General features: G+C 39.4%; 1 pseudogene; it reads left to right on the top strand.

The window, feature by feature from the left end:
* Positions 1–6219: 6219 nt before the first annotated feature.
* Positions 6220–6777, top strand: LOC136169844 (dynein axonemal light chain 1 pseudogene; annotated as a pseudogene).
* The last annotated feature ends 14939 nt before the right edge of the window (positions 6778–21716 follow it).

Raw genomic sequence — 21716 nt, 5'->3', positions numbered from 1 at the left:
AAAAAAAAAAAAAAGAAATCTGCCTGTCAATGCAGGGGACAGGGGTTCAATTCCTGGTCTGGGAAGATTTCACAAGCTGTGGGGTAACTAAGCCAAAATGCCACAACTACTGAACCTGTGCTTTACTTATTTATTTATTTATTTTTTGAACCTGTCCTTTAGAGACCAAGAGCTGCAACTACTGAGCCCACCTGCCCTGGAGCCAGTGCTCTGCAAGAAGAGAAGCCAATCACAGTGAGTATTCCTCACATGGCAACTAGAGAAAGCCCACACACAGCGTGAAAACACAGTGCAGCCAAAGATAGATAAATAAATGAAAACATGGGAGGGAGGGCTTTCAGAGAGGGATTGACACGAGAACTGGTTCTTAATGGAGAAATAACACAGGAGAGCAAGGCAGGGTTGCAACAGATGGCAGCGAGTGTGTTCAAGAGCCTGGACTTCAGAGTCCAATGGACTCATGTCAGATTCTGGCTTCTCCTCCCCAGACACGACTGCAGCTAGTCTCTTAGAATCTCTGGCATCTGATTCTTCCTCCAGCAGAGGGGATACTCACGCTTTCCCTGAAAGCTTGTTGTATAGATTAGAGATAACGCACGTAATTTTACTTGCTTAGTTTGGGCACATAATAAGCACTCCAACGGCAGCTTGTATTGCTGTGGATTTGACACAGTGGTGGACCTGGAGAGTCCAGGGAATATAATGTTAGACAATTTGACTGGGACAGAGTGATTGTATAGAAGCATAAGTGAGCCTGAGGCATGTTATGTGCTAGAACAGCACCTAAGACTAGAAGTCAACTGAACCTCAGTTTCAGTTCTTGATCTCATTTCTAAAACAAGTCACTCTCACTTTCTCTGAGTCTCTCTTTCCCATACGTGAAGTGAAATGTCAGTCATTTCTCTCCCTGGCCAAGTATCAGAATCATCTAGAGTGCTTTTAAAAATTCCAATGACCATACTGTACCCCAGACCAGCTAAATCTGAACTTCCGGTGCTGGGACTCCAGACAGTGGACTTTTTAAAACATAACTTTATTGAAGTACATATTTAATGCATTCAGGGACTTCCCTGGTGGTCCAGTGGCTAAGACTCTGAGCTCACAATGCAGGGGGACCAGATGGTTCAATCTCTGGTCAGAGAACTAGATCCCATATGCTGCAACTAAGAACTCACATGCTGCCACAAAGATCGAAGATACTGCATGCCACAACTAAGGCCCAGTGCAGCCAAATAAATTAATTAAATTAAAAAATACATATTAAATGTATTAAATACATATTTAATGTATTCTAGTTTGGAAATATGCATACACCCATGGGGGTTTACCAGGAGGTGCTAGTGGTAAAGAACCCTCTTGTGTAAGAGACGTTGGTTCAATCCCTGGGTCGGGAAGATTCCCTGGAGGATGGGAAAGCAGCCTACTCCACTATTCTTGCCTGGAGAATCCCATGGACAGAGAGGATGGGCAGGCTATAGTCCATGGGGTCGCAAAGAATCGGACACAACTGAGGCCATGCACGCACACATGCATACACCCATGATGTTACTGAGGCTTCCCCTGAGGCCCAGCAGTTAAGAATCTGCCTGCCAGTGTAAGAGACCTGGAGATGTGGGTTCCATATCTGGTCGGAAGGATCCCCTGGAGGAGGAAATGGCAACCCACTTCAATATTTTTGCCTGGGAAATAGGAACCCTGGAGGAGGAAATGGCAATCCACTCCAGTATTCTGGCCTGGGAAATCCCACAGACAAAGAAGTCTGGCGAGGTACAGTCCTTCGGGCTGCAAAAAAGTTGGACACAACTGAGCGACTAAACCACCACAACAACATAGTAAGTCTTGATAACTAGTTGTGTAAGTTCTCCAAAGTATTCTTTAACATGGCTTCCCAGGCGGCACTAGTGGTAAAGAATCTGCCTGCCAATGCTAGAAGATACAGGTTTGAGTCTTGGGTCAGGGAGATCTCCTGAAGCAGGAAATGGCAACCCACTCCAGTATTCTTGCCTGGAAAATTCCAAGGGCAGAGGAGCCTGGTGGGCTACAGTCTACGGGGCCACAGAGAATCAGACACAACTTAGCAACTGAACAACAACAAATGATATCACCACCAAGATAAAGGTAACAAACATGCCCATCACCTTTAAAAGTTTCCTTGGGACCTATTTGTGTGTGTGTGGTAAGAATATTTAACATGAGGTCTATCCTCCTAACATACACAATACTGTGCATAAATAAATGCACAATACTGTGCCGACAACTATAGGTACTATGTTGTACAGTAGGTCTCTAGAATTTATTCCCCTAGCATAACTGAAACTTACTCATTGAATAACTCCCTATTTCCCCCTTCTCCCAGCCCTTAGCAACCTATTCTAGCCTCAGATTCTACAAGTTTGACTATTTTAGGTACTTCATATAAGGGTTGTTGAAAAGCAGAGACATCACTCTGCCTACAAACATCCATATAGTCAAGGCTATGATCTTCCCAAAGGTCATGTGAGACTTGGATCATAAAGAAGGCAGAGCACAACTGATGTCTTCGAACTGTGGTGTTGCAGAAGACTCCTGAGAGCCCCTTGGACTGCAAGGAGATCAAACCAGTCAATCTTGAAGGAAATCAGCCTGAAATACTCATTGGAAGGACTGATGCTGAAGCTGAAGCTCCAGTATTTTGGCCACCCTGATGCAAACAGCTGACTCATTGGAAAGGTCCCTGATGCTGGGAAAGATTGAGGGCAGAAGAAGAAGATGGCATCAGAGGATGAGAAGGCTAGATGGCATCACCAATGCAACAGACATGAACTTGGGCAAATTCTGGGAGATGGTGAGGGACAGGGAGACCTGGCATGTTGCTGTTCATGGGGTCATGAAGAGTCGGACATGGGCAACTGAACAACAACAACAATACAGTATTTGTTCTTATAATACTGGCATATTTCACTTAGAATAATGTCCTCCAGGTTCATCCATGTTGTCACAAATGGTAGGCCGTCCTTTTTTAAGATTGAATAATTACCCATTCTATGTATATACTACATTTTCTTTGTATATTCATCTGCTGGTGGGCATTTGTTTTCATATTTTGGCTACTGGGAATAATGCTGCAACAGGTATGACAGCGCAAACATCTCCTTGAGATCTTGATTTTAATTCTTCTGGATATACACCCAGAAAAGGAATTACTAGATAATACAGTAGTTTTAGGGGATTTCCATGTAGCTCAGTGGTAAAGAATCCGCCTGCCAATGCAGGAGACACAAGTTCGATCCCAGGAAGATCCCCTGGAGAAGGAAATGGCAACCCACTCAAGTATTCTTGCCTGGAGAATCCCATGGAGAGAGGAGCCTAGCGCGTTACAGGCCATTGGGTTACAGGCCATGGGATCGCAGCACTGGACATGACTGAGCAAGCACACACCAGTGGTAGCTTTATATTTAATTTTTTGAAGAATATCTAAAGTATTTCCCAGAGTGTAATAGCTGGATCATCTAAATTCCCAGCAACAGTGTATAAGGGTTCCAGTTTCTCCACATCCTCACAAACACTAATCTTTTGAGCGATTGTGTTTGTTTTTCAGTAGCCATCTTAACAAGTGTGAGGTGATATCACATTGTAGTTTTTTTGTTTGTTTTGGTTTTGCTGGCTTTCTCTAGTTGTGGTGAGTGGGGGCTGCTCTTCACTGCGGTGTGTAGGCTTCTCACTGTGGTGGCTTCTTCCACCGTGGCGCACGGGCTTCAGTAGCTGTGGCTCGAGGGCACGGGCTCCAGTAGTTGGGGCACACAGGCTTAGTTGCTCTGCAGAATCTTCCCAGACAAGGGATGGAACCTGTGTCCCCTACACTGGCGGGTGGATTCTTATCCACTGTACCACCAGGGAAGTCCCTCATTGTGGTTTTGATTTGCTTTCCCTGATGGTTAGTGATGTTGAGTACCTTTTCATATACCTTGTGGCCATATACATGTCTTCTTTGGAGAAATATATTTTAAAATTCTTTCCTATTTTTCACTCGGGTTATTTTTCTGCTACCAAGTTGTAGGAGTTTCTTGTGTATTTGGGAAGTTAACCTCTTACCAGATGAATGGCTGGAAAATATCTTCTCACATTCCATGGATTGCCTTTTCACTCTTGTAATTATTCCCTTTACCATAAAAATTTTTTTAAATTTGATGCAGTCTCTACTTTCTCACTCCACACACAAAAATAATTAAAATGGATTAAAGACATAAATGTAAGGCCAGAAACCATAAACCTTCTGGAAGAAAACATAGGAACTACACTCTGTGACAACAGTCTTAGTAGTATCTCTTCGGATATGTCTCCTCAGGCAAGAGAAACAAAAAATAAACAAATGTGATGACACCAAGTCACAAACATTTTGCACAAGAAAGGAAACTATAAACAAAACAACAGCCTACTGAATGAGGGGAGATATTTGCAAATGATTTATCTGTCAAGGTGTTAATGTGCAAAATATGCAAAGAATTCATACAACTCAACATCAAAAAACAAACAACCTGATTAAAAATGGACAGAGAACCTCAATAGGCATTTTTCCAAAGAAGACAGAAGGATTGCCAACAGGCAGATAAAATCATCACAAATCATCAGGGAAATGGCAAATCAAAATCACAATGAAATATCACCTCATACCTCTCAGCATGTCAACATCTATTATCAAAAAAACAACAAATAACAAGTTGGTGAGAATGTGGAGAAAAAGGAATTCTTGTGCACTCTTGGGAATGTAAATTGGTGCAGTCACTCTGCAAAACAGTATAAAGTTTTCTCAAAAAACTAAAAATAGAAGTACCATATATGGAGAAGGGAATGGAAATTGGAGAAGGCAATGCAATCCACTCCAGTATTCTTGCCTGGAGAATCCCATGGACAGAGAAGCCTGGCGCGCAACAGTCCAATGGGTCGCAAAGAGTCAGACACAACTGAGCAACTAACACTACTATTACTACCATATCATCCAGCAATTCTACTTCTGGGTATATGTCTGAAGAAAATGAAAACACTAATTTGAAAAGATATATGCTCCTCTATGTTCATTGTAGCATTATTTACAGTAGCCAAGATATGGAAGCAAACATAAGTGCCCATCAGTAGAAGAATGGATAAAGATATAGCAGAAAATTTTTTGTTGTTCAGTCTCTCAGTCATGTCCAACTCTTTGTGACTCCATGGACTGCAGCACACCAGACTTCCCTGTCCTTCACCATCTCCTGGAGTTTGCTCAAACTCATGTCCATTGAGTTGGTGATGCCATCCTACCATCTCATCCTCTGTCATCCCCTCCTCCTCCTGCCTACAATCTTTCCCAGGATCAGAGTCTTTTCCAATAAGTCAGCTTTTCCCAGGTGGCCAAAGTATTGGAGCTTCAGCTTCAGCATCAGTCCTTCCAATGAATATTCAGGGTTGATTAAATGTATCTGTTCGTAAAAGTAAAGTCCGATGCTATAAAGAACAATATTGCATAGGAACCTGAATGTTTGATCCATGAATCTAGATAGATTGAAAGTGGTCAGACAGGAGATGGCAAGAGTGAATATTGACATTTTAGGAATCAGTGAACTAAAATGGACTGGAATGGGTGAATTTAATTCAGATGACCATTATATCTACTACTGCAGGCAAGAATCCCTTAGAAGAAATGGAGTAGCCCTCACACAAAAGAGTCTGAAATGCAATTCTTGGGTTCAATCTCAAAAACAACAGAATGATGTCAGTTTGTTTCCAAGGCAAACCATTCAATATCACAGTAATCCAAGTCTATGCCCCAACCACTAATGCCAAAGAAGCTGAAGCTGAATGGTTCTATGAAGACCTACAAGATTTTCTAGAGCTAACACCAAAAAAAGATGTCCTTTTCATCATAGGGGACTGGAATGCAAAAGTAGGAAGTCAAGAGATTCCTGGAGTAACAGGTAAGTTCGGCCACGGAGTACAAAATGAAGCCAGACAAAAGCTAACAGAGTTTTATCGGTCATAGCAAACACCCTCTCCCAATAACAGTGGAAAAGTACTCAGTCCTTAAAAAAAAGAAAGAAGTCTTATCATCTGCAACAGCATGGATAGACCTAGAGGATATTAAGTCAAATAAGTCAGAGAAAGGCAGATAATGTATGATTTCACTTATATGTGGAAACTAAAAAAATGAAACAAATGAACAAACAGAACAAAACACAAACAGGAGTGACAGTAGCAACTGCCAGAATGGCAAAAGCAACAACAGTCAAAGAAGCACTAGCCGGAGGGGAAGAGAAAACCAGACAGAAGCCATCTGAAGCCAGAGAGATAAAGCTGTATGCCCAGATTCCCCCTGTAGAGAACATGGACACATCCTTGTCCTGTGAGAAGCTTTCACTGACTACAAACTGCACTGAAAAATTGCAAACCTGAATGACTTAAAAAACTTAAAAAATATTGTCTTCAGGATGAAATAACACAAAGAACTTAAATGAACTGGAAGTAGTAGGGGACACATTAGAACTGTGGATCTCCTACAATTTTATTGAGAAGTTGAAAGGGACCCATGTAATGAAGAAACTGAAGATTCTTTACATGTCTAATAACCTGGTGAAAGACTGGGCTGAATTTGTGAAGCTGGCAGAACTGCCATGCCTAGAAGGCCTGGTGTTTGTAGGCAATCCCTTGAAAGAGAGACATTGTGCTGAGGAGAACTGGATTGAAGAGGCAACCAAGAGAATGCCCAAACCGAAAAAGCTAGATGGCACCCCAGTAGTTAAAGAAGATGAGGAAGAAGATAACTAACACTACATTTTCCATTTTGTGTTAACTTATTTAAATGTCGTTAGAATAGATAAGTTTTGTATAGTTGTCTATTTTAAAGATTCTGTGTGGGACAAATTGTTCTTAAACCTCTCGTTCCTATCTTTTATTCTCTTAAACCTATTCAGTATTTCTCCACCACAACAATAATACCAACCTTATATATTCTAGTTCTCTTTCTAGAAACTGTACATTTTCAGTTTTTCCTTCAATCCCAGTTACATACTGTGTGGCCCCATCTACGAAAACCTTTATAGTCCGGTCATTTTTAACAACAAAAGAATAAGTGTGTTGCTTTATTCAGCTTGTTCAGATTTTTTTAGGCTAGGCACTTAAATATATATACTTATCTTTTGAATCTGTAGTCTATCTTTCCTGAAGGTTCATCTCTTTAAGACTCAGAAGAACAAATGTGTCATGCCTTTGGTTTGGAAAGAGTTCCTCTTAGAAATACAGCAGCAGAATCAAGACACCAAAGTTGAATTGGAAAAGTTAGGGTGATAAAAGGAAAAATTAGTACCTTGATGGCCTTATAGCCCATGTTCTATTTACTTATCTTTTGTTCCACAAGTGTGTACATTGTCAACTGGAATTTACATTGTGTTGACCTGCATGTCCACTCAAGTCCTGCGCACCATCAGCCAGTTGTTCTGTGATCCAGGTCAGTGGTTAAAATGACTGTCATGATCACCCTGGTGACCAATACTTTGGCCTTATTACACATGTGGACCTGATCTTAGGCAAACTTTTTTGGTTTATAGTTCCTCGTTTGTTAAATAAGGAAATGTATATAAAGAGTAGTTATATTTGAAATCCTAGCCTAAATGTTGACTATTCATATTTTCAAAAATTTGCCCTAATAACTTTGGCCTATTGACTCTCATGTTGAAAGAAGTAATTGTTGTAAAGGTATAGAACTTAGAAGACTGAATTTGGTACCTTTCAAAAAGTCAAAACAGCTCTAAAAATGAATTATGTAAATGGCTGTGGAAGGAAAAGAGACGTCTCATTACAGAATCCCAGGCAAATGGCAATATTTTTAAAGACTGCCTCTTCTGTGAGGGATACTAGGTGAATTAACCTCAGAACTGCAAAGCAATAGCTGGATGCAGAGTTTAGAAATTATCATATAAGAAAAATTGTTTTTGGAAAATGCAAGATATGGTAGTCAGTAATCCAGATGAAGTCCATACTAGTCCGTGACTGAGTCACTAATAGATTGCAAAAAAGAAGTCAAGAAGCCCTCTGCCAAACTGTGCCGAAAGTCCCTCAACCAGAGACTATTAATGGTTGCTATTAATATTTCCCCATTTACATGTGTAAAACCAGTCAAAGAAACAAAAGCAGTCCTGGCTTTCAGAAGTTTTCAGCTATCATTTAAGTAGGAACTACATGATTTCTCTGAATCACTCTGATCAAAAGGGACCACTGCTTTGACAATCAATTCTAAATAAAACTCTAGTACATTTTTAGCTTACTTTTGCTCTTCCTTAGTTTGATAGGAAGAAATCTTTGCTCTGACTGGCTTATACAGTCAGAGCCTTTGGATATTTCTTTTCTGAAACATAGACAATGAGAATTACCCTTGGTGATATTTAAGGCCCATAAACTAAGAGGAAAGATGATCTTCTTTTCTTGTACTTTGCTATGTACTACTAGATGTACTTCATCTAGTAGGTAAGTTTGAAGCCATGTTGCTATGCATGGATGTATTTTCAAAAGTTATGCTGGAAGTGAATATAATAGGGAATGAATGAATGACTTCATATTGAATTTATTTATAAAATGGCTTACACTGTTGATTTTTTTTAATTCTATAGTACAGAAACCAATTTTCTGTTTCTCCTTTTTAAAAAAAATTAATTGGAGGTTAATTGCTTTATCTTCTTTTCTCTTAATGTCTTTTAATCACTGGTAGTTCTCAGAGAAGAGTAAGGTGCTTTTTTGTACTCATTTCACACAAAATTTATAATTCAGTTTCACTCAACAAATATTTGAATGACTTCTGTGCATCCTTTTCTTAGAATCAGACCCAGAATTCATGTCATTAGAAAACAAAAGATAAGGTATATGAAGAAGTTCAGAATATTCTTTCAAATAATTCTTTATGTCATCCTTTACTGCTGCCAATTTAGCTGATAGTAAATATTTTTTGTTTATTCTTCTTGGATTAGATATTTGACCTACTTGGAATGGATTCTTCTCTGTGTTCCTTGTTTAAAGCATAATGCCATTTTAGTGGATCATTCAATTTCTTCTATTCCTGTAGTGATGGAATCAGTGAAAGTGAAAAGTGAAGGTCTCTCAGTTGTGTCTGATTCCTTGTGATCCTATGGACTGTAGCCCTTCAGGCTTCTCTGTCCATGGAATTCTCCAGGCCAGAATCCTGGAGTGGGTAGTTGTCCCCTTCTCCAGGGGATCTTCCCAACCCAGGGATTGAACCAGAGTCTCCTACATTGCCCGCACATTCTTTACCAGCTGAGCTACCAGGGAATCGGTACAGTATTTTAATTCTTCACAGGAAATTTTATTATAGCCTACTGAGGAATTCAGCTTTCCTATATTCCCTAACTCTAAGTTTATGTTTGTATTACCTAGTCAGGTCTTGAAAGATTTTTGTGTTCTTTCTAAACAGGAGTTTGCTCCTTTAAACCAGAGTTTCTGAACCTGGCACTATTAATATTTTATGCTGGATAGTGTTGCGGGGGATGGCTGTTCTTTGTAGTATGGGATGTTTAGCAGCACCTCTGACTTTTACCCACTAGATGCCGGTAGAATACTCTCCCAAGTTGTGACAACCGAAGTGTCTTTAGACATCGTCATCTGTCCTCTGGGAAATAAGGGTGGGACAGATTCGCCCCTGGTTAGGAACCAGTGCTTTGTAGCAACATTCCTTTTTCCAAAGTCCATTTGTTTTCAGTCTGTAATCATATGCTACCTGAGTTGTTTCAGAGAGGGTGATGTATTTGATAATCATGGATGGAAGGAAATAGACACTAGTGTTTTCTTTTGTAATGCTCTTTTTAATAATTTTTATGCAACATTAGAAATTCAGGACTGGAAGGCTCAACTTATGTTTTTCAGCAGAGTCTCCACTTTTATTGTTTAACATTCTTACTTATTTTTGGACAATAAGTATTAACCTACCTCTCCTTGCTATCAACAGAATCCAACTTTATGATAGTTTTGCTTTGCCTCTGAAGTTTAACATTTTGAGTATACTTTAGAAAACAGATCATCATTCTTTAGGTGTTCTTGATTCATTCATTGTCCAATAATGCACAAATTTTATAGACTGTAGCAGTCATTAAATAAGAAAAATATTGTATAAAATTTGGTAATTATATATGAAAGTAGCTGGTGTAGACAGTGGTTTTGCATGTGACCAGAAGAATGTCTGGTCAAGACAACTTGGCTGGTAACTTGGTATGGTTACTGGATCCATTCCACAAATAGAGGTGGTATAAGACATGTTAATGTGGTTCCTCTGTAGAAAGAGAAATTTTGACTTGAATAGATACTTCTTCTGATACCTCTAAAGTGGAATAAGGAGGAGTAAGAAATGAATCTTAACTCTTAACTTATCCTCAGAGTTGGTGATGTATAAGTTGAGTTGAATATTCCAGCTGGATATTTCTTAGGACTAAATGGAAAAAGCATAGGGCCTAGAAAGGTTGGTTTAAGTCATTAACTTTAAAAAAAAACTGGGAGGAAGTGTCAAAGTATCAATCATGAGTAGTCTGATTGTCTAACTGCAATCTGATTGTCTGTTCACAAAGATCTTACACTGTAAATACTGGCAAAGGGAGAAAAATAACCGTTAAATTGAAAGTTATCTTTTAGCAGAAAGCAATTCCTTTGGCATGCATTTTCTTTATTTGGCCTGCTTAATATATCTGTAAAAACAAATTCAGTGTAGCAGGGTTGGTGCTTCTAACACACCTAACTTGACCATATTCCTTTATCTTCACTTTAGTATGAGTGTTTTTAAATAAAGTGCAATCAAAAAAATATTAAAGGTATGTTTTTTTTAAATCACTGAGCTTTTAGAAATCCTTCATTTATTTCTCCATTCCTGCCTTATTATCAACCAATGACTACAAAGAAAAAAAATGAACAACTAGACTGAGTCTTACCTTTTTCTAACCTAAGATAAATTTTCACTTGACATTTGGAGGAGTCATAACTGGATTCTAGTTAATTTCCCATATTGGGCTAGTTAGAAGGGAACCAGCCAATCAAATTATGATCTAGCAAATTTAACAAGGAGGTGGGGGAGAAGAAGCTATTTTACAGTAGACTTGCACTTTAAAATAAACTGGATATTGCTGGAAAGTACTCTCAAAGGGCAGATGGATAAACACCTAGCCTGCATGTGGATATTAGAAAATTAAAATTCATTCTTGCTCGTTCTAAGCCCACTGGAGCAGCAGTTGTGTGTCAGCATAATCAGAGTCAGGGTTTCCCTGTTTCCCTAGTTAGTGTCATCTTCCATGTCTGCTACATCAACAGTCATCCCTCTAGGGGATTTATTAAGTAGAATTCTGCTACTCAGAATGGAAACTTTGTGAGTTATCTTTCCTACATCTAGCTTTTAAAAATTAATTTAGATGTTGGCTAGATTAAGTTGTGGCTAATGTTACAAGGGTGAGACGTTATTCACTTTTTTGATCAGCAGGGTACCTGCCTCTGAGGTGCTATTGCCTAGAGGGATCAATCTCATCAAAAGACCAGTGAGTCCGTAGCCATAGAGAATATACATATATGCAGCTCCTTCTCCCAGGGTGTCAGTCATGGTCACAAGCATCATTCCAGAGTCTTTGGCTTCTAGAACCAAAGACTCCATTCTTCTCCATTCTGAAGAGCATTTTAACATGTATTAATACTTTGGTATTAATAATCTTTTATATGCAGGAATTTTGTAGCATGACTTTATGACTAAACTTATTGTGTTAAATTTAGAAATGTTGAGTTTCTGAATGTTATTTTGTGAGACTTGTTTTAAAACAGTAATAAATTGTGTTATTTAAAAAACACACACACAAACAGATTCATAGATCTAAAGAACAAACAGGTGGTTGCCCGAAGGGAGGGAAGTAGGGAGATGCGTGAAAGAGGTGAAGGAGATTAAGAGGTACAAATTTAAAGTTTCAAACTGAGTCACTGGGCTGAAATGTACACTGTGGGGAATATGATCAATATTTATGTAATATCTTTGTATTGTGACAGATCGTAATTAGACTTTTCGTGGTGATCATTTTGTAATGCATAGAAATAGCAAATAACTACATGTGTCCCAGGAACTAACATATGGGTTCAATTATGCTTCAAAAATAAACAAACTCTTAGAAAAAGAGATCAGATTTGTGGTTACCAGAGCTGGGCGATGTGACAAGCAGGATTGGATGAAGGTCAGACGGTACAAACTTCCAGTTATAAGATAATTACTAGGTATGTAATGCATAACATGACTTATATAATTAACACTGTTGTGTATTATATATGAATGTTATTGAGAGAGAACTCCTAAGAATTCTTGTAACCAAGCAGGATTATATGGGGCCTTCCTGGGAGCAAATCTCTCCTCCATATCCTCTGCTTTAGCTCCTCTCTGAAGTACTAAGATAATAGAATCTGATGTACATTTCCTGAGTTGTTTTACAGATGTGAAAAATCCCTACCAAATGGAAGATGTTAACTACTTGATGACCATGAGCACATAGGCCTAGGCCTAAGGATTGATACTGTTAACCCCTGTGACACCACCCTGTTACCTCACCATCACCCAACTAGAACTGTGCATGAGCTGATCATACAACCGAAAATGCCCCTCCCTCACCTTGCTCTTAAAAATGGTTTCCTGAAACTGAAACCCAGTGGGGAGTTTGGGGGTTTTGAGCTCCACCCACCTGTTCTTCTTATATGGGTGCCTTTATAATAAAACTGCACTTTCCTTCACCACAACTGGTATCAGTAGATTGACGTTAGCACATGGATGAGTGGACCTGGGTTTGGTTCAGTAACATTCTCATCACAAGGGAAAAATATTTTGCTTTGTATTGCTCTGAGATGATGGATGCTCACTAGATTTATTGTGGTAATAATTTCATGATATATGGAAGTCAAATCATTATGCTGTACATTAAACTTATACAGTATTATATGTCAATTCTATCTCAATAAAACTGGAAGAAAAAATATTTTTTAAAAGTATGTGCAATCATAAATAAATGTACTATAGCCTGCACAGCTGGTAAAGAGTCTGCCTGCAAAGCAGGAGACCCTGGCTCAATTCCTGGGTTGGGAAGATCCCCTGGAGAAGGGAAAGGCTACCCACTCCAGTATTCTTGGGTTTCCCTGATGGCTCTGTTGGTAAAGAATCTGCCTGCAATGCGGGAGACTTAGGTTTGATCCCTGGGTTGGGAAGATCCCCTGGAGGAGGGCATGGCAACCCACTCCAGTGTTCTTATCTGAAGAATCCCCACGGACAGAGCAGCCTGGTGGTCGCAAAGACCCACGGGGTCGCAAAGAGTCCAACATGACTGAGCGACTCAGCACAGCACATGACTGTATTGGGGTAATGCTAGTTCTGTGACAGATGATAGATAGATAGATAGATATTATATAATGGCTACTGCTTACTGAGTAATGTCAGGCACTTTACCAAGAGCTCTTTATGTGTTATCTAACCTAAGGGGTAGGGGTTTTACAGACGAAGAATAAGTTCAGAAAAATTTTCATTTGCCCAATACCACACAGCTAAAGGTAGGAGATAGAATTTTAACAGAGATCTCTGACATCTCAGTGGAAAACTGACTGCTACATTCTACCGTTTCACATTAACTCCTACACAACATTTGAGATAGTTTCTTTTAATCCTGCCCACTTATAAGCAAATGTCAAGATCCTAATGCCTATCAGTGGATGTATTTCTGGGAACTTGGGAACTTATACACTATTTCTCAACAAGTATTTCTGGTTAAGATAGGTCAGTTTCTAAATATCATCTATAACTGATGTATTACTTTTTATTCAATATTTTTATACTGCAACAGTTGGCTACAGGAGCAGGAGTGGCCCCCAAACCAATGAGCAAGATGCTGCCATCTTGTGGCCTTTTTGGTAAGGCCAAACATATAGTCCAAGACTGAGGATTACCCAAGATAAAATTCTAAACACACCAGCCACTTTGCCATCCTTCTTTTATCTTTCTACCTGTAACATCAATTTGTTTCTCCAAATATAATATTAAGAATGAATAAACACAGCAACAAAAGAAAATAATACAAACTAAAGACAAAATAATAAAGTTATCCTCTCCTACTCTTTGCCACTAGTCTATTACCTTGATCAATTTATTCAACTTTTCTGGGTTTGAGATTTTCTCAACTGTAAAATGCGGACAAAAACACTTATAGTATCGTTTTAAAAAAACTAAAATATAAATGTAAAGATCCTGGCAAATTGTGGCCATGTGAAAAATATTAGTTCATTACTCCCTCCCCCTCTTCCCAAGCCTTCTCCTTTTCTTTGATTTCTTTTGTGTGTGTGTGTGTGTGTGTGTGTGTGTGTGTGTGTGTGTGTAATAAAGTTTTATTAAAGCATAAAGGAGATAGAGAAAGCTTCTGACATAGGCATCAGAAGGGGGCAAAAGAGTACCCCCTTTTCTAGTGTTAGCAATGGAGTTATATACTCTCCAATGTATCCAAAGAATGTCTGGAAGTTGCAAAGACCTCACCAGACCCACTCCCATAATTTACATTTTAAGATAACAGAATTAGCCAGAGGGTTTAATCCAAAGACTGTCCTCAGGCAGGATACATTAATCCTAAAGAATGTAGAGGAAAAAAAGTAAAAAAGTTTGTCCTTTCTTCCTCCTTGAATATCCCAGACCTCTCTCTCCTTGGGGACCCCTAGACTTCTTATCAACCTGCCTAGGAAATGACTCTCATTCCCCCCTTTTCTTTTAGGAGAATTATGTTGCCTAGGGAAAAGGGGCATCGTTCTCATTCCATAACTGCTTCCGAGCTGACAACGGGCGTTGTCCCTAAATTGGTGAGGCAACATATTCTCCTAATCCTCATAGTGAGGATGTCTGAGCCAGGGGCTCCAAGTAATAGTTGGAGGAGGCTGTGGCACTCATAGGAGCTCGGACAACTATTTGTAAATTAAAAGCTTTTAGATGGTTAGAAAACCCCATTATACAGTTACAGATGTAAGGCAAAATAGTCATTAAACCAAGTTAAAATCAAAATGAAAAGTCACATTATGTCCATAGTTAAGGTACAGAGTATTGCACCAGTCCATTCTAGGGTTGTTAGATGTCATCAGACGAAGAAGAGGCATCACATGTGATTGTTGTCAAAGGTATTCGAAAACTTGGAGAAAGTCTTTTCCTTGAAGTGGAGATGTCCACCACGGGAAGCCTTCCACCGATGAAGCGGGGAGTGCTCCGCAGACCCAGCAGTTAGACCGATTGTGGAATGCAGCATAAGAGTGAGCCCAGGACAGGAAGGCATTGTCTTGAGGATCAAACGGCAGACTCAGGATTTCTGGAGTCAGCAGAAGTAGGCTCACATAGATTATCAGGCCCATCTTGTCCTGAAGGATCCCGGACGAGCCCCCAAGATGAAAGGTTTGTTGCTGAACGATGAGACACGGGATTCCTGGCCTCCGGAGGAGATGAATTCAATCTGGGGCCAGAGACGAGGCTGGATCACTCAGAGCTTCTGTGTAATAAAGTTTTATTAAAGTATAAAGGAGATAGAGAAAGCTTCTGACATAGGCATCAGAAGGGGGCAAAAGAGTACCCCCTTTCCTTGATTTCTAAGCTCTTCCCACTTAAGATATCTCAGTCTTCTGTTTTCTGTTCACTTTCATAAGTATTTTCTCCATTGTTCTTTCTGTTTCTGACTCTACCCTATAGCCACCCCCCCATACACACACACACACACACACACACACACACACAAGTGTCCATTAGTTAACCCTTACCGAGGTAAGGTCAGGCTTGCTAAACCTCTCTATATTATCCAGCCAGCCATCCCAAAACACCCCCCAACTGGGTTTAGCTGAGCAATTTTCCCATTACTAAAAGCACTTTATGATCCTGAGCCTGGAACACTCAGATACTGCTTATCCCTTGACTCTGACCCTCTCACTCCAGCCCTGGGAAACCTGACACACACACCTCAGCTCCCTCCTGATCTCACTGCCCACCAGGCTCCCACTTCCTCAGATCACCCTGCTCTGCTCACTGACCTCCTTCCCTTTGCTGCTCCACTTGTCTGAAAGGCTGTCCTGGATATTCACACGGCTTAATCCCTCACTTCTATAAACTCCTGCTCAAACATCACCTTATCAGAGACAACTGCCTTGATGTTCTATATAACTATATAAAGAAGCACAAGGACACAAAACCCCAGGCAACTTTCCATCCCCTTCACTCTACTCTGCTTTATAGCACCTCTCACCACCTGTCTTACTGTTACTACACTAGAGCAAAGGTGAATGAGTTGGTAGCTCCTTCTACGGGAGGCCAAGGTTCACTGAGTGGAAGGCCAAGATTCCCTTAGTGGGGTATTGGGTCCTCAGCAGTGGATGACTCCTGGAAACATGAATTATTACATATGCTAGCTGGTGATAACACATGTAAGATAAAGCTGTAGAAACTCAATTTTCATTCTTGCTGCTGCCACTCCTAAGTATGTAATCCATCTTCCCTTCCTTCTTAGAATGTCCGCTTCTGGTTTCATTCAATTTTGGTGTTTATCATTTAGAGTAGGAATTCTAAACCCAGAGTTCATAAAGGGATTTCAAAGGTTTCATGAACAACTTGAAATTACTGGTAAATCTGGGGGATATTTTTGTTTTCTGGGGCAAATGTTCAGGACATTGATAAGATTCAAAGAGTTTATCACTCCCTCAAAAAAAAAAAAAAAACAAACATTAAAACATACTCTTAGGAATGACAGCATAATAGTCCTCTAACCTCTAACCTAATATGCATAATATTTATCATTCTTTAATAGTACCCTCTCTTTCTCAATAGCTAAACACCAAAAGGAAAAGGATAGTATTTATTCACTGCTAGCAGACTGGCTGGCACCTACTGATTCTTAATAAGTACTTATTGAATGAATGAAGACTCCATGGTGATAAGAGCCTATTAATTAGACATTCTGTCCATAATCTTCATTGAGCCAGATCTGCTCTGGGGTGGGGGTAGGGGGTGCCCAGTTAGATCAAGTCAGATTCTATTCACCACCTAGGGACAAGGGAAGAATTACTCCTACTGAAAAACATAAATATCATTTTTAACAGAGAAAAAGCCACCACAATACACACTGTAAGAGAAGTTGATTAAAGACGAAATAGCTAGTTGAGCATAAGAAAGGGAACAGTGAAAGGGAAGTTATACAGAGTAAAATTCAGAAAGAGGTATTTCCCATAACTAGAATTCAAACAGTTTATAATCCTGACAAAAATCAAGTTGGTCCAGTTAAATCCAATACTAGAAATTTAAGCACATGTTCAAACCAGTAGTCCCATCATTAAGACAAAAGGAAGTAGAAAAACCAGTTGGTTGAGGTTTATATTTCTTATAGATTAGGTATAGTGACAAGGGTTTCTGGTATCTGTCTATTAACTTAGTTTTTAAGCTTTATTTTTAAAAAATACACTTTTGACTCAAGTTATTAAATTGCATTTACTGTGTGTATATGTGTGTGTGTATTTTATAGATTTTTATATTTTGCATTTAACAGATTTTAAAGAGATTTATAGATAGCAATAAGCACACTGTTTTTCAGGCAACAGCATCCTTCAATAAAGGGCTGAAACAGTAGCTCCAAAACAGTGCTTCTTTGGTTCTGCTTCCATTCATTCCACAGAAAAGCCAAAAACTGCCTTATTTTTTCCCAAAAAGTTTTGTGAAGCTTCAAGCACACCTGCAGAGCACCTGTCTTCATAATTTTTTCCAACTTGCTGTAGCTCTTGCTCTCTGCAGAAATAGAAACCCCATTCTTTCAATTAAGGCTTAAAGGGCAAACAGGCTTCTGGCACCTACCCAAAGCACTCTGCAGTTGCTGGTGCCCACATGTGCCTGCATCTAGGCTAGTAAAGTCCTGCTTAAGGTCTTTCCTTTCTAAACAGTCATTAAGGACTTCACAGTTCAGTTCAGTTCAGTTGCTCAGTCATGTCCGACTCTTTGCAACCCCATGGACTGCAGAATGCCAGGCCTCCCTGTCATCACCAACTCCTGGAGTTTACTCAAACTCATGTCCATTGAGTCAGTGATGCCATCCAACCATCTCATCCTCTGTTGTCCCCTTCTCCTCTTGCCTTCAATCTTTCCCAGCATCAGGGTCTTTTCAAATGAGTTAGCTCTTCCCATCAGTTGGCCAAAGTACTGGAGTTTCAGCTTCAACATCAGTCCTTCCAATGAACACTCAGGACTGATCTCCCTTAGAATGGACTGGTTGGATCTCCTTGCAGTCCAAGGGACTCTCAAGAGTCTTCTCCAACACCACAGTTCAAAAGCATCAATTCTTCTGCACTAGCTTTCTTTATAGTCCAACTCTCACATCCACACATGACTACTAGAAAAACCATAGCCTTGACTAGACGGACCTTTGTGGACAAAGTAATATCTCTGCTTTTTAATATGCTGTCTATGTTGGTCATAACTTTCCTTCCAAGGAGTAAGCATCTTTCAATTTCATGGTTGCAGTCACCATCTGCAGTGACTTAATAAAGTCAGCCACTCTTTCCAGTGTTTCCCCATCTGTTTGCCATAAAGTGATGGGACCAGATGCCATGATCTTAGTTTTCTGAATGTTGAGCTTTAAGCCAACTTTTTCTGAGGTGGCTGGTATTTCTCCCAGCAATCTTGCTTCCAGCTTGTGCTTCATCCAGCCCAGCGTTTCTCATGATGTACTCTGCATTTAAGTTAAATAAGCAAGGTGACAATATACAGCCTTGACATACTCCTTTTCCTATTTGGAACCAGTCTGTTGTTCCATGTCCAGTTCTAACTGTTGCTTCCTGACCTGCATACAGGTTTCTCAAGAGGCAGGTCAGGTGGTCTGGTATTCCCATCTCTTGAGTAATTTTCCAGTCTGTGGAGATCCACACAGTCAAAGGCTTTGGCATAGTCAATAAAGCAGAAGTAGATGTTCTTCTGGAACTCTCTTGCTGTTTCGATGATCCAGCAGATGTTGGCAATTTGAACTCTGGTTCCTCTGCCTTTTCTAAAACCAGCTTGAACATCTGGAAGTTCATGGTTCATGTATTGCTGAAGCCTGGCTTGGAGAATTTTGAGCATTACTTTACTAGTGTGTGAGGTGAGTGCAATTGTACAGTAGTTTGAACATTCTTTGGCATTGCCTTTCTTTGGGATCGGAATGAAAACAGACCTTTTCCAATCCTGTGGCCACTGCTGACTTTCCCAAATTTGCTGACATATTGAGCACAGCACTTTCACAGCATCATCTTTTAGGATTTGAAATAGCTCAACTGGAATTCCATCACCTCCACTAGCTTTGTTCATAGTGATGCTGCCTAAGGCCCACTTGACTTCACATTCCAGGATGTCTGGCTCTAGGTGAATGATCACACCATCGTGGTTATCTGGGTCATGAAGATCTTTTTTGTTAGCTCTTCTGTGTATTCTTGCCACCTCTTCTTAATATCTTCTGCTTCTGTTAGGTCCATACCATTTCTGTCCTTTATTGAGCCCATCTTTGCAGAAAGTGTTCCCTTGGTATCTCTAATTTTCTTGAAGAGATCTCTAGTCTTTCCCATTCTGTTGTTTTCCTCTATTTCTGTGCACCTTCTCTTACCATTGCCAAAATCACCAGTGTCAGCTCCAAACTCTATTGAAACTTCCTGATGTTCCAATTCCACTAAAAATAATCAAGAGCAACCTCTATTTTGTGGTGATATTTAATTATTTTTAATAAATAAAAATCTATCCTTTACATACAAATATATTAATAGTACAGAGAGTTCCTATATACCCCATACTCAGTTCTCCCTGTTATTAACATCTTACAGTAATATGGAACATTTGTCATCATTAGCAAACCAATGTTAATATGTTATTATTAGCTAAATCCACATTTTATTCATATTTCCTTAATTTTTACCTGTCCTCTAGCTGTCCCAGGATCCCTTCCAAGATACTATGTTATATTTCATCATTGTATCGCCTTAGATTCCTCTTGGCTATGACAGTTTCTCAGACTCCCTTTATTTTTTATGATCTTGACAGCTTTGTGGAGTACTGGTCAACTATTTTGCAGAATGTCCCTCAACTGGGATTTGTCTTGTTTTTCTCATGATTAGACTGGAGTTAAATGTTTTGGGAAGAAAGACCAAAGAAGTGCCATTGTCATTACATCATATCAATACTACCAACATGACATTATTGTTCAGATTAACCTTGATCATCTGGTTGAGGTAGTGTTTGTCAGATTTCTCCACTGCAAAGTTGCTCTCCCATCCTCCCCATTCCCCTGTCTTCCAGACTAGTCTCTTAGAAAGGAAATCAATAAGCACAACCCACACTTAACAAGTGAGGAGCTATATCTAGTCTCCTTGTATCTAGTATCTACATAAAATTATTTGGAATTCTTTTGACTGGAGATGTTTATATTCTCTCCCACTTATTTATTTATTCAATTATATACATGATATCAGTATGATTTACAGACATTTAATTTTTTTTTGAGTTATAATCCATTACTACTTTATTGTATTGCTTAAAAGGTCTAGTTTTGGCCAGCTCCTTCAGTTGGCTATTGTGTCGCTTTGACATAGTTCCATCTTTTTTTTTTTTTTTTTTAGGACTTTCTTACTCTCTGGCACTACAAGATGTTCTGGTACTATAGATGCTCTTGTATATTTCCTACTCCAGTTTTTAAATCAATCATTTCTCCAAGGAGCCCTGGTTGCTTTCATTGGAGCATGGCATTCATTAGAAACCAAGACCTGGATACTAGGTGCATGGCTGTTGGGGTATTCTACCTTCTAGGCCCTCTCAGCTAACAGAGTAAAGAAATACGTGTGTGTATACTAACCAATATATATATGAAGTGAAGTGAAAGTCGCTCAGCTGTGTCCAACTCTTTATATTAAGTGTTAAGACTCCAGGGACTCTAGAGTCCATGGAATTCTCCAGGCCAGAATACTGGAGTGGGTAACCTTTCCCTTCTTCAAGGGATCTTCCCAACCCAGGGATCAAATCCAGGCATCAAATCCTCCCACATTGCAGGAGGATTCTTTACCAGCTGAGCCACAAGGGAAGCCCATGTATATATATGGCCTATATACAGATAAATATATATATATATATGTATACATATACATACACACATATCTATTTCTGTATGTAACCATTTGTATCTACATTAAGTTGCACACAAATTCATACTAATATCTCCAACTGCAATATACTTATAATTCGGAATTGTTAAATTACACCACCATTGGTACACAGCTTTTTCAACTACAGTATAATGCTGATGTATGGCATTTTTATTTTTGCATTTAATTTTAAAAACTTCATTTACTTCCAAAGTTATTAATACTTAGGTTTCTCTCACTCCCTTCAGTGAGATTGTTTCATAGATTTATAATATAGTTAGGTTATTTCATCCCATTCTTTATCCCATCTTGGGATCCTCCAGTCTCCTAAATCACTAAAAAATTTGCATATATTAAAGTTCTATGGGGGACTTCCCTGGCAGTCCAGTGGTTAGGGTCCATGCTTCCAGTGCAGGGGCTCAGGTTTGATCTTAGTGGGGAACTAAGACGCACATGCTGCGCAGTATGGCCCCAAAAATAAGTAAGACAAACTTTAAAAGGTTCTATAGGTTATATGCATAGTATCATATATCCACCATTATAGTATTACACAA

This window comes from Muntiacus reevesi, chromosome 5 (assembly GCF_963930625.1).
Source record: "Muntiacus reevesi chromosome 5, mMunRee1.1, whole genome shotgun sequence".
Lineage (NCBI taxonomy): Eukaryota > Metazoa > Chordata > Mammalia > Artiodactyla > Cervidae > Muntiacus > Muntiacus reevesi.
Note: the sequence above shows the minus strand (reverse complement) of the source record. Positions and strands in the feature narration are given on the sequence as shown.